An 11,975-nucleotide genomic window follows, 5' to 3' on the forward strand; every position below is an offset into this window, starting at 1 on the left:
TGAGGTTATATTTTGCGGGCGCCCGACTTATTGGACATTACCATATATACATGTTACAGTTGGCAAAATACTTCTTAAAATGACGTAGTTGCGAGAAATTTTTAAAGCGATCGTTGCTTGTTTTCGTACTTTTGACACTTGTCCAACAGTTTTTTATAGTTGCGATTACCACATATTCTCCTAATTTCACGACTTTTAGCAGTATTGCAAACTTTAACATTCATTATCATATCTCCTAAACGGTGTAAAATATCAAATTGCTGTAAACGGCATTATGATCATTAAATATTTTTGAAAATAATCCACGTAATTAGATTATACTTATCTCAGCTCTTTTTCGAAATAAAGCCCTTTGCAAGAAGTCAAATTTTGAATTCCTTGTAGCTTTTTTCTTCTGTTTGATAGAAATACACCATATGCTGATTATAGTATTCGACACTAAGGTGCTTTCGATGTGCGATGCATCATCCGACTCACTTGCGTCATTACTGTTGTAGAGTCCTTCAGTGTTAGGAAGTTTCTGGATTTTTGTGATATTATAGCATAATTATTTTGCAACACTGAACAATAAAAGTTGTATTGTTTGTTTTCGGTTTGTATGTAGAGTTAAAATTTGTAGTAACTTAAGGTCTTGCTTTTCAAAAAATACAACTTTGTGTTGAGTTGGCAACACTTTTCATCGGTGATATTAACCAATACGTGGCTAGGTGTCACCGTTCTTACAGTTGCCTTATGCAAGGTTTCGCTTCCCTCCCTCTTTTAGTTTTTGTCATCACGGTTGGACATAAATGAAGCACCCTATATATATATATATATATATATATATATGCGAAATGGTGTCTAGTAGTAAAGCAGAAGGAGACCCGCACGCTGGGAATTAGTCGATGACGTATGGAACCGGCCGGGCTAGCCATTTATGTCCTACCGGTACCTTCTAGTGGTGCAGACTGGTAACTTCCCGTCCACGGTGAAACTTACAGGTTTCCCTAACGATAGGATGGCCAACAGGGAGGGCTATCACCAATATGCCTGGTCGACACGATATTTTTTGCCAAATACCTCCAACCTGTTAACAATCATGATAGGACACAATAAGCCAAGATCCTCATTTTCTGGAAGCCGAATTGTGTCTGGGCAAGGCAATGTTCAAAATCACATGCAGGCAGATGGTGCTAAGAATTCCCGGAAATACGGACTAGGTTGCCACTTAAAACTGACCATGGCTACATACAATGAAAATACCTGGCTTCAGAAGCAAGATTCCAGGAGCTGGAAGAAGAGCTACAGAAAATCAACTGGGACATCGTCGGATTGAGCGAAGTAAGAAGGAAAGGGGAAGAATTAATCGAACTGAAGAAGAGAGGATCAGAATGTGGTAAGACCGGCAGAGTAGGATTTCTTATCAACGAAAAATTGAAAAACAAGGTCCTTGAGGTAGATAGTATATCTATTCGAGTTGCAAGGCTTGTAGTCAAACTCTCCCAGAGATATACATTACAAGTGATTCAAGTGTATGCACCTACCACAAACCATTCGGAAGAGGAAGTGGAAATGGAAGATAGGCTGTTGTGGAAGAGTTGGAAAGACCTTCATCCAGCAGTGTACTGACAATGGTTGACTATGATTATATATGTATATATCCAGTGAAACTTGTTGAAACCGGAACTTGAATAAAACCGAAATCTGTCTATAACAGAAACTCCTCACAGTCCTTATCGCTGTTATTCCTTCGAGTAAAATTCGTTTCCATCGCCTTCCGTTTTATACAAGTTTCACTATATATATCTATATCTATTTATCTATCTATCTATCTATCTATCTATCTATATATATATATATATATATATGTGTGTGTGTGTGTGTGTGTGTATAGTGAATATATATGAGCTAAAATGCTAAATTCTTCGCACAGTATGACGAAGTTTGTGAAAAATATTCGAATCCCCCAACTCCCCATATAATGCTCAATTCAACGATTGATTACCCGGTTTATCTCCACTGAATCTATTCTTTGTTCGTGTCATACTCACTGTGACTTTTCATTTTTAACTCACCTTCACTTGCCATACCGGTGGGAGCTATATTTTACGGTAATGGCATTGGGAGTCACCATTCATCTCCGTGACCCCGAAATCTAAGAATTCGACACTAATACCAGTCATTTTCGATTATTTGCATATGTCATCCCCCTGTGACCCTCTTGGGGATGATAGATGTATCTCACCACTACAACTTTTTTCCTGGCTATAAGTAATATGTGCACCAAGTTTCGTTAAAATTGCTCCGCACGTTCCAGAGTTATGCTAGGCAATATCTAGATACATACAGACACACCTACATACATTATTTTTTACATATAACTCTCCTGTGACCCTCCTAGGGATGAAAAGGACATCTTTCGTACATAATGTTTGTTTCCTCGATGTAAGTAATACGTGTACCAAGTTTGGTTGAAATTGCTCAAGGCGTTCCAGAGTTACGCTAGAACATATACACCCATTCACATACGATCTACATACGCTTATATATACGTCTTTTTTATATGCAGTATATCCACATTTATCCAGACTATCTGGAACGAATGGCAATCTGGAAAATCGAAAATCCGAATAATCCTGATAATATGGATAATAAGAAAAATAAATCCTGAGTTAATTCACTTCAACGTCTTGTGAGTAAAGCTTTCTAAAACTCGATAAGAAGCATTTTATGTACAGTATTACAATAATTTATTGTGAAATCTATACACGAACTGAACATTTAATCAAAACAAAAAGAAAATGTTTGTCGTACTTTTGGTTACGTTCTTGTTACTAGTTAAAAATTATTATCTATGGAAACATTCAATTTTAAAAAGTTTCTACAAATCCGGTTTGGATTATCCGGAGATACGGGTGAACAAGAGCCGGATAAACGAGGTTGTACTGTACGCAAATTGAAAATATCAAACTTGTTAGGGCATTATATATACAAAAAGGATGTATGTATGTATTATAACATTAAAGGATATCTCATTTATCATTAGTTAAAACATATATAACTTTCTAAGTAAACCTCGTACAAAGGCAGCTCTGAGAAATTTCTGTTTGCAAACAGACAAAAGTGTATATATGTGTGTGTGTCTTTGCTACGCAGAAACTCCTTTCGCTTTTACAAATATGGTTATAAAATTTACTCCCTCTGCATTCCTAACCAGAGGGCTTCATGGCTTTTTTTTAACTATTACGTTATCCATCACGTGGCGTTGGTGGCGGAGAGCATTGGAGTAAGAAGGGACTGGCAACAGTGAATGGAGTCTAAGGCGAACGACGGTGAAATAAGTTGGTAAAAAACTTCGTAAATGTATCGATAAAAGAAGTTCTTCAGAATATTATTTCTAACGAATAATGAATTTAAAGTGAAATTCATCGAATACCATGAAGGTTACTAACAGTGCAACATCTCTTAACTGAAAACAAGTTGGACACGGACAATAGGACGGATAAGTAAAACAAAGGGTTTTTCCCTCTAAGAAGATTACTTAATCATGAATCGCGGAAAAGAAAAACAGGGCCTACTACGATAAAACACAAATAATTACACAAGTGTTAACAATGTTTAGTTGAATTATATATATAAATTTCTAGATACGCATGATATCGTGCGTTTTCTTTGATCTCCTGTATGCATAAAAATGAAGCGTTTGAAGTAAACTAGTAACTCTATGTTTCGTTCACAAGTGTAATTAAAATCTAGCGTTAACTTTGTAACTACAGCTTAATATTGTGCCCTTACACTGGGCTACACGAGCACATTCTAGTTTCCGAATTCTGCGTAAGTAGGTTAAATGGTTGAGACAGGTTAATTTTGTGGGTACCACTAGATGCATCTGTGCACGGGTACGGTACGCAATAAAGACGGTATTATTGCATGGTGGATCCGGCGGGGAATAGCTGGGGGGACCCGCAAATTAAGCAATAGTGCAAGGCTATTATGCCGGTTATGTTCGTAACCACTGAAGTCAAAATAATTACCAAAACAAAAGCACTGCATTATCACTCACACAACCTCCTACATTTTATTAGTAAAGTAGCGGAATGCATCAAAGTGTAATAATCGAAATACCGCTCCAAAATGGCTTTCGCAAACAGGAACGAGCTAGCACTGAACCCAGCACCGCCACAGTATGTATGCCATAACTCTCGAATGCCTCGAGCAATTTCAACCAAACTTGGTACAAGTATTACTTACAACGAGGAAACAAACAGCATGCGAGAAATATACCCTTTCATCCCTAGGAGGGTCACAGGAGGATGATATGTAAAAAAAATAATGTATGTAGGTGTGTCTGTATGTATCTATATATTGTCTAGCATAACTCTGGAACGCCGGAGCAGTTTTAACGAAATTTGTTACACATATTACTTATAACCAGGAAAAAATGCGGTATGGGTGAGATACGCCTATCATCCCCAAGAGGGTCACAGGGGGATGACATATAATCGGAAATGACTGATATTAGTGTCGAATTCTTAGCATTCGGGGCCACGGAGATAAATGGTGACAATCCAGATAGCGTTTCAATCTCAGTGGAGGCCAGATACCCCTACCATCCCTAGGGGATCACAGGAAGAATGACGTGCAAATTACCGAAAATGAGCGATATTTCTGGAAACCATGGTTTTCGGGGTTGTGAAGATGAATGATGCCATTAACAAGGGCGTTTCTCTCCACATGTGGCTAAGATACCCCTATCAATTCTTCGGAGTCACATGAGTGATGCAGTAGCGTAGCGTTTACTTTCGCTATGGGTAGACAGCACAGGCGCACCCACGGGGGAGGAGTCAACCGGGTTCCGACATCCCCAAAACTTCTTGAGTCAATATACTTTTATTCCCTTTCTTAATAAAACTGTACTTGTTTAGTAAAGAAATTATTGATGTAGCATAAAAATTTGATCTTACATATCATCTGTACTATTTCTCTTATAAAAACAATGTAGTTCCATATTTTTTTCTGAAAATATAGATGAAAGTACTTTACAATTACTTGTCGAATACAGAATAATATCCGTTCAATACTACATAGACGTAGTGGCTTGGATCCCCCCAAATCCTGGACCCCTCCAGTTAGGAATTGTCTGCTGGGCAGACCTTTTAGTCAATCTCGGACCTGTGGAACACTTTCTAGATAAATGTGGAGTTAGGCTATAGGTGGCTTTTTTTTGTCAAAAAGTTAGGGGGCAATGGTAGGGCCATGTCTTATACAGCCTCGGTGCTGGAAAGGAATATGAAACTCCTGACCAAATTTCGCTATAAACTGATTTTTGCGAGGTTGCACTACGTATATAACATGGAGGCTTAATTTTCATCAACAAAGCCCTTAACGATTAAATCAAACAAGCATACTGATATTAATTCATTCTGAACAATCTCAGTATATACAGTACATTGGATACGTTAAATTGAATTAATAATTTACTTCCTATGTATAATCTTCTTACTTGCTTAGTCTTTGTAAAGTGTGATCTCTGATTCAAAAAATAAGTTCAGAAATTGGCTATGTTTTAAACCTGATACTAATTTTCATACGACAACTTAGCATGCCATTTAATAACAACTGGTGCAATAAATCTATATCTAATCATTTAGTTTTCACATAATACATAATTAATGTACGTATCCAAATTCACGCAAAGTTGACTAACGATTTTAAAAGCAACAACAGAACAGCAGACTATAAAACGTCTTGCGCTCGCTTTTGCCTTTCGCAGTGTTGACACACTCTGATATTGCGATTAAAAAGAAGCCGAAGGTAGATCATGGAAGATTTATATGAATTACTGGTATTCATAAAACTTTCAGCAATTGTTCCGGTAGTTATTAATTTAGTTTCTTTTTCTTCTATTTCTTGAAATTTTCTTTGAAATATGATTGAATATCTAAAAAGAAGAGGAAAAATTGTGTTGGATTTACAATAGTACAATTACGCTGAGTATGGTATCACTGTAGCTGAAACATGTCTCATTGCCAGGTTCTTTCAGCGAGCGAGAACCCAACACAGCCACATGCGCGCGCAACTTTCAAGTAGAAGCTCCACTGACTTGTTCCGCCGCGTTGAGACAGATTTCTTCATGTCTCTCTGTGGCCTGTTTGATGGAGACAGAAGTTTAATTCCCCAGTTTTGAAAAATAAAATTATTAACAAATTTGATTCTACCACTATTGCTATTAACCAAGCTATCACGGACCCTATTATTTCTATATTTTTCTACAACATGAAATGTATATTGATTCTTATTAATTATGAAATTCTAAAACTATGTTCTTTTAATTTGAAAGGGTAGACAATGTCTCAGTGTCTCATAGCACACTACGCTACTGGAGTGATGACATGTATAGTCGGGATGAACCGTGTAATCAATTATTAAAATGTATATTGTTAGGGTAGTTGGGAGTTCAAATATTTTTATAAACCTGATCTCCCCGTTCGAAAGACGGGCATTTCAGCTTGTTTAACCAATAAAATAAAAACCAGGGACATACACAGGCAATTGGTTCTGGTGGTCCGGACTCAGCTCCCCCCAAAAACTGCTTTTCTGTAACTTTAGTCTAATTTTAGGGGCGATTTACAAATTTTAAAATTCTTTATCCTCAAATTGAAATTGCACACCCCCCTCTAGAAAGAAATTTCTGCATATGCGCCTGATACCAACAGTAGAGTGAAAGTGGGTTGGATTGATTGTAACTACCGTTTTAAGAGTGAATCGTGCAATTAAATAGTGATATTGATTAAGCTCAATTTAGGTGACAATCATTTTCTCCTCTGCATTAATCGGCATCAGAGTGGATAAATTTCAAAATAAATTCCAGCGAAAAATTGTATGGGTGCTGAACGCCTATCAACAATCCTCTGTAAATGTTTGATCCAGAAGCACCCATCTAATTAGTTAATTATTAGTGTTCAGCGTTTCTTTCCAGCACCGAGGCTATATGCAACTTGGCCCTACAGTTTGAGATGGGATCCGAACCACCGCAATGCGCTTAAACTTAAAACTTCTCCCACTTGGAATCGATCCCGGGACTCCTGTGTAACAGATATCTCCTGGGCACTAGACCTGTCTCAAATCCAGTCTCATGTGTAAATTTGCGCTTATCCTAGACATTTTTGTCTGATTATCAAATGAAAACCACCGGTTAAATTGAAAATTAAGTATATGTAGACAGTTACTGTAAGCAATAATGAAAGTGAATGTTTAATTTTATAGCTGACAATTCTTTGCATCTCCTTAACATACACGACAATATATTCAAAGAATATTTCTAATGTTAAATAAACACCTGTAGACCTTGTAAACATATTTTATATTTAACTCAATAGTCGCAACAAGTTACAACACTTTTTAGTAAAAACACTGAATAAGATGTAAAGTTTCAATACTATAAAAGATCTTCATGAAGATACTATTATAGTATTGAAACGTTACCTCTTATACAGTATTTTTACTAGAAAGTGTTGTACCTTGTCACGACCCTGCTATGATCCAAGCTCCCACCAAGTGCGCCTTGTGGAAAAAGATCGTGTAGTTTTTTCTAGTTATTTCCGGCTCCTCCCACTTTCTTCATTTCACCTTAGCGTCTTTTTTCTTAAATTTGTTACATAATCACTGGAAAAAAATCAAAATGTTGTTTCTACTCTTTCTACATCTCGTGGTGTAGACCAATGTTGTGGTTGCAATGAGGTACCTAAAAGAATACCAAAAGCGATTCTACTAATGTAATGTCGTATAATGCATTGCCCTTCTTCCTAAGATGCCTCTATTGACATGTAATGGGTTCTAATAACTTTATCAAGAACGTGGTATGTATAAGCTTTAATGTATGACATTTTAACGAACAATCGTAAGACATTATAATATACATGCCATTAAATGTGTTATTGTGACTCTATATTATGTTTGCAATTGTATAAAAAAGTACATTTTTATCTAAAAGAAGGTGACTGAATGAGAAATGGAAGAAGAATACATGTTGATTTCTAAGTTACGACTACTTACTCTATAAATTTATACTTTATTCTCAGGTTATCGAAATGACTAATGAAAAATATATAACTACAGTAGTTATGTAAATCAAAGAAATATGAGTCGAAATGTTAAGTTTTGTGTAAATAAATTTATAGTTATAAATACATTTATAAATAAATTTATAAGTACAGATAAAAGAACATGCCATACACATCGTTATTTTAGAACACCTAACCTATTCATTGAAAACCATAAAGTGAAAATTGTATGTAAGAGAATAACACTTACACAAATAATAAGAGAATATATATACTCTATATATGCTGTATTATAAGTAGGCAATTTGTGATACTTTTATTGAAGTTATAACATTTGTACCAAAAGACCAAACTGAACCCCATGAATATAATATAATGAAAGAAATACTAGAGAATATGAAGATAAATATGTGAGTAATTTATTAGCTTATTGTATATTATTTAATCTTAAAAAGAATGTAAATGTATGTCGAGGTAATATTATCTTGTAAAGGACAAACTGCGTTTCTTTACTAATATGACCGCAAAGGTAGTAACCGTAGCAAATAATGTTGGAATATTGTTGTTGTCTTTGGAGAAGCAGTTTATTTCCTTTCTTTATTTATTTTGTTTATTCAGTTATGAGTATTTCAAATTTGAAGCTACCGACGAAGTGCCTGTGGTGCACAATCATGTAAGTAGCCAACTATGAGAGGGATACACTTTACACAAAATCTCTTTCAGTTTTCAAAGGGCCTGTGACACATCCATAAGTTGTCTGGCCCACAACAATCGATTTTGATGAAACTTGGTAGACTAATAGGACACTTTGCAAAACTAATGTAACTAGCAGGAATTTGTCGAAAAAAACTAGTTTCTGAGATACAGTCGATTCATTAAAGATATCTCGGGAACGGCTCCACGGAAAACAAGCAAACTTTGCAAGCCATAGTAGATACACGATAGCTTTAAAATGAATTAAAACGAATTTTCTGCCCCTGCCCAGAACTGCGCATAATGCACAAGTGATTGTGCGCATACACATATCTCGAAAACGTGAAGACTGTAATATATTTTTCTTTTGCTTAGTTTGAACTACATTACAAGTATAACATAATGCTGGAAAAAACTAGACTCAAAGGTGAGCATTTTCAAACAATTGAGGTGAAATGATGTTCGGGTGGTCTGCTCCCGGACACACGCCTCTAGTTACGCACTTTGTCTGGCTTGTCAGTCATACATTTCCATTACACCTGTGTACAAGTCATATAGTTGACGTTAATAGCCGCCGTATTCGGGGCGTAGTGCTATCAAGTACTGTAAGTCATCAATGTTACCCAACAGTAACATAGTATTAAACGAGGTTAAGGAAACATTATTAGGCTTATAGTCGCGGTCTATTCGAACACATCTGTATGATGCAGGCATCTGTGCTTCAAAGAAACGTGCCAAAATCACAGGTCATAGGGTTTATTCATCTGTAGTTAGTGTGGCCATGAGATGAAACCTTTGGTGTTGTCTCATCTCGTCGCGTGAAACAATCTCGTCGCAAACATGAGATGCTAGTGTCGTCTCGTGTCTTTTTCTCGAAGCCTGTTCCTGGTATCGTGTCGTCTCGTAGAACATTAAGAGAAAACTCGTGATAAAAATGAAGGAAAAGCCGACTATATGCTACCGTTGTGGATCTCTTACGTTAGCCTTTGCTTTATACAACTGGGTAGTATTGCTACGAGACGAAATGAGATATTGGGGCTGTTGCATCTCGTCTCCTTAAAACACTGTCGCGTATCTCGTCTGGAAATGTTTGCTCGTTGCCGTGACGAGCGTGGCAACAATAACTGTATATAGGTAACCCTATGGGCTATGATTTTCGAATATTTGTTTGATGCATAGATGCGTGCATCATACTGATGTGTTCCAATAGACCGTGATCATAGACTTGATAGTGTATCTTTACGCTCTGCGCAGGTGCAGACAATTCGTTTTAATTTCGTTTGAAAGCTATCATGCATCCTCTATGGCTTGCAAAGTTTGCTTGTTCTCGGTGGAGCCGTTTCCGAGATATCACGACAAATGCCATTTTTAATGAATCGAATGGCTCTGAATCGAATCTCAAAAACTACAGCTTTTTCGACAAATTCCTGCTAGTTAGATTAGTTTTGCAAAGTGTCCTATTAATCTACCAAGTTTTATCAAAATCGGGGGTTGTGGCAAAGACCTTATGTGTCACAGGCCCTTTAAAAGTAGTGGAAGAAATAATAAAGAAAGGACTTGAACCATATAAATATTGTTACTTTACTATATCAACAAAAACGAACTTACAACTGTGCTGACGACCTTTACGGGTATAAAGATTTCACATGTTTGGCTGGACCTCCCGTAGAATTTGTGTGAAACACCATGAAATCTACGAGCAGCCCTGTCTATGACTGACCTAATTCATTAAGCGGATGTCAGCTTCTTTTTTATATTTTCGAAATAAACCAATATATGTATTCCTTATTATAAGTAGAAGAATGCAGTTGGTAGTAAGTTAATAATAAAAAGTCTTCAATAAGAAGCTATAATGTTTAACAGAAAATTGATAAGGAAAGTAAGAAGAAACGCAATTATTATAGCAATAATAACATCGTTAATAAGTAAGCAATAGTTAGTATAATCATGACTTGTTTACAAACACGAACCTTAAGATCTTTTTTGAGTACTCTATTTAGAAAGTTTAGAATATTTAGTTTTTTTTTTTCATATAGTTCACTGAGAGTCAACTTTGTTGGGTTCTTAGATTGTAGGAACTTTGCCCATATTACAGGTAACTTTTGTCCTCTTGATCTGATGTACAGTAGTGAAATTTAAAACGGAAAGTTATAACAGAGGAAATTGTTTTACAACTATACATTTTAGTATTTATTTTTTGTACGATCTTGTACTGAGTGAGAAATTCTAATTTGTAATTGTGAAAGTTGTAATATTTGAAAGAATGTGAAGAAATATTTTTTGATAGACTTGTAAATAATAAATAAAGATAATATTTTAAGTAAACACTTTTGTAATTTTCTTTAAAAACATTCTAAAGTGACGGCTTATATTTTGATGTCCCTATTCAAATTACTCGTCCCGAAAACAGGTTCGGATTCATTTTAACCAATTTGAAAATATTTATTACCAAGACCTTTTAATTAACTTGATTGTTATTACCTACGATTACAACTAGCATGTTCGAAAAAGTGTATGTGTGCCATCTTACGAAAAGACAAGCAAGCTGATAGTTCGCTACTGCCGGGACAATGAATGAAAGCTGTCACTGATTATTGGCAACGAAAGATTCAGCTGTTAGTGCGGCATATTTTTTATAAACTAAACATGTAAACTTCTGCTCGAGCATCTCATTTTATTTGGTTCGATGTGATTTATCGATTTATACATATATAATGTGTTTGACAATGTTATTTTTAAAGGAAGAAAATCAATCAACATTCTGGACTATATCTCATTAACTGAGTAATGTAGTCTTAGAATTGGTGTAATAAAGATATTAATGACAGCGACGACAACTTCTGTATAACTTTGGGGAGGCATTGAAATATGTGTTGTTCAAGGCGACCAGACGTCCCGTTTTAGCCGGGACAGTCCTTTTTCTTCAATCACTGTCCCGTTTTTTTCTGATTCTCAACCGGGACGCCTAAATGTTCCGTTTTAAAGCAAAATGACCCAGGTGTAACGTAATTATTATTAAAAATATAAATGGTGAATACAAATTCAACACACTTCCGTACAACACCATTTGGGAAGGTTCAGCCCTGTCTATAGAACTTCTAAATATTCAAATGAGAATTGAGTGTTCTGTGGTTTAAGTGGGAATTGAGTGTGAATTCTGATTGTTCAAGTAGTTAAAAGTATTGTTGGGTAATACTTACGTTTTTTCTGAGTTATCACTCTTACTTGTATATTTTGTAA

Source organism: Thermobia domestica, chromosome 4 (genome assembly GCF_964235325.1).
Source record: "Thermobia domestica chromosome 4, izTheDome1.hap1.1, whole genome shotgun sequence".
In the NCBI taxonomy this organism is placed as follows: Eukaryota; Metazoa; Arthropoda; class Insecta; order Zygentoma; family Lepismatidae; genus Thermobia; species Thermobia domestica.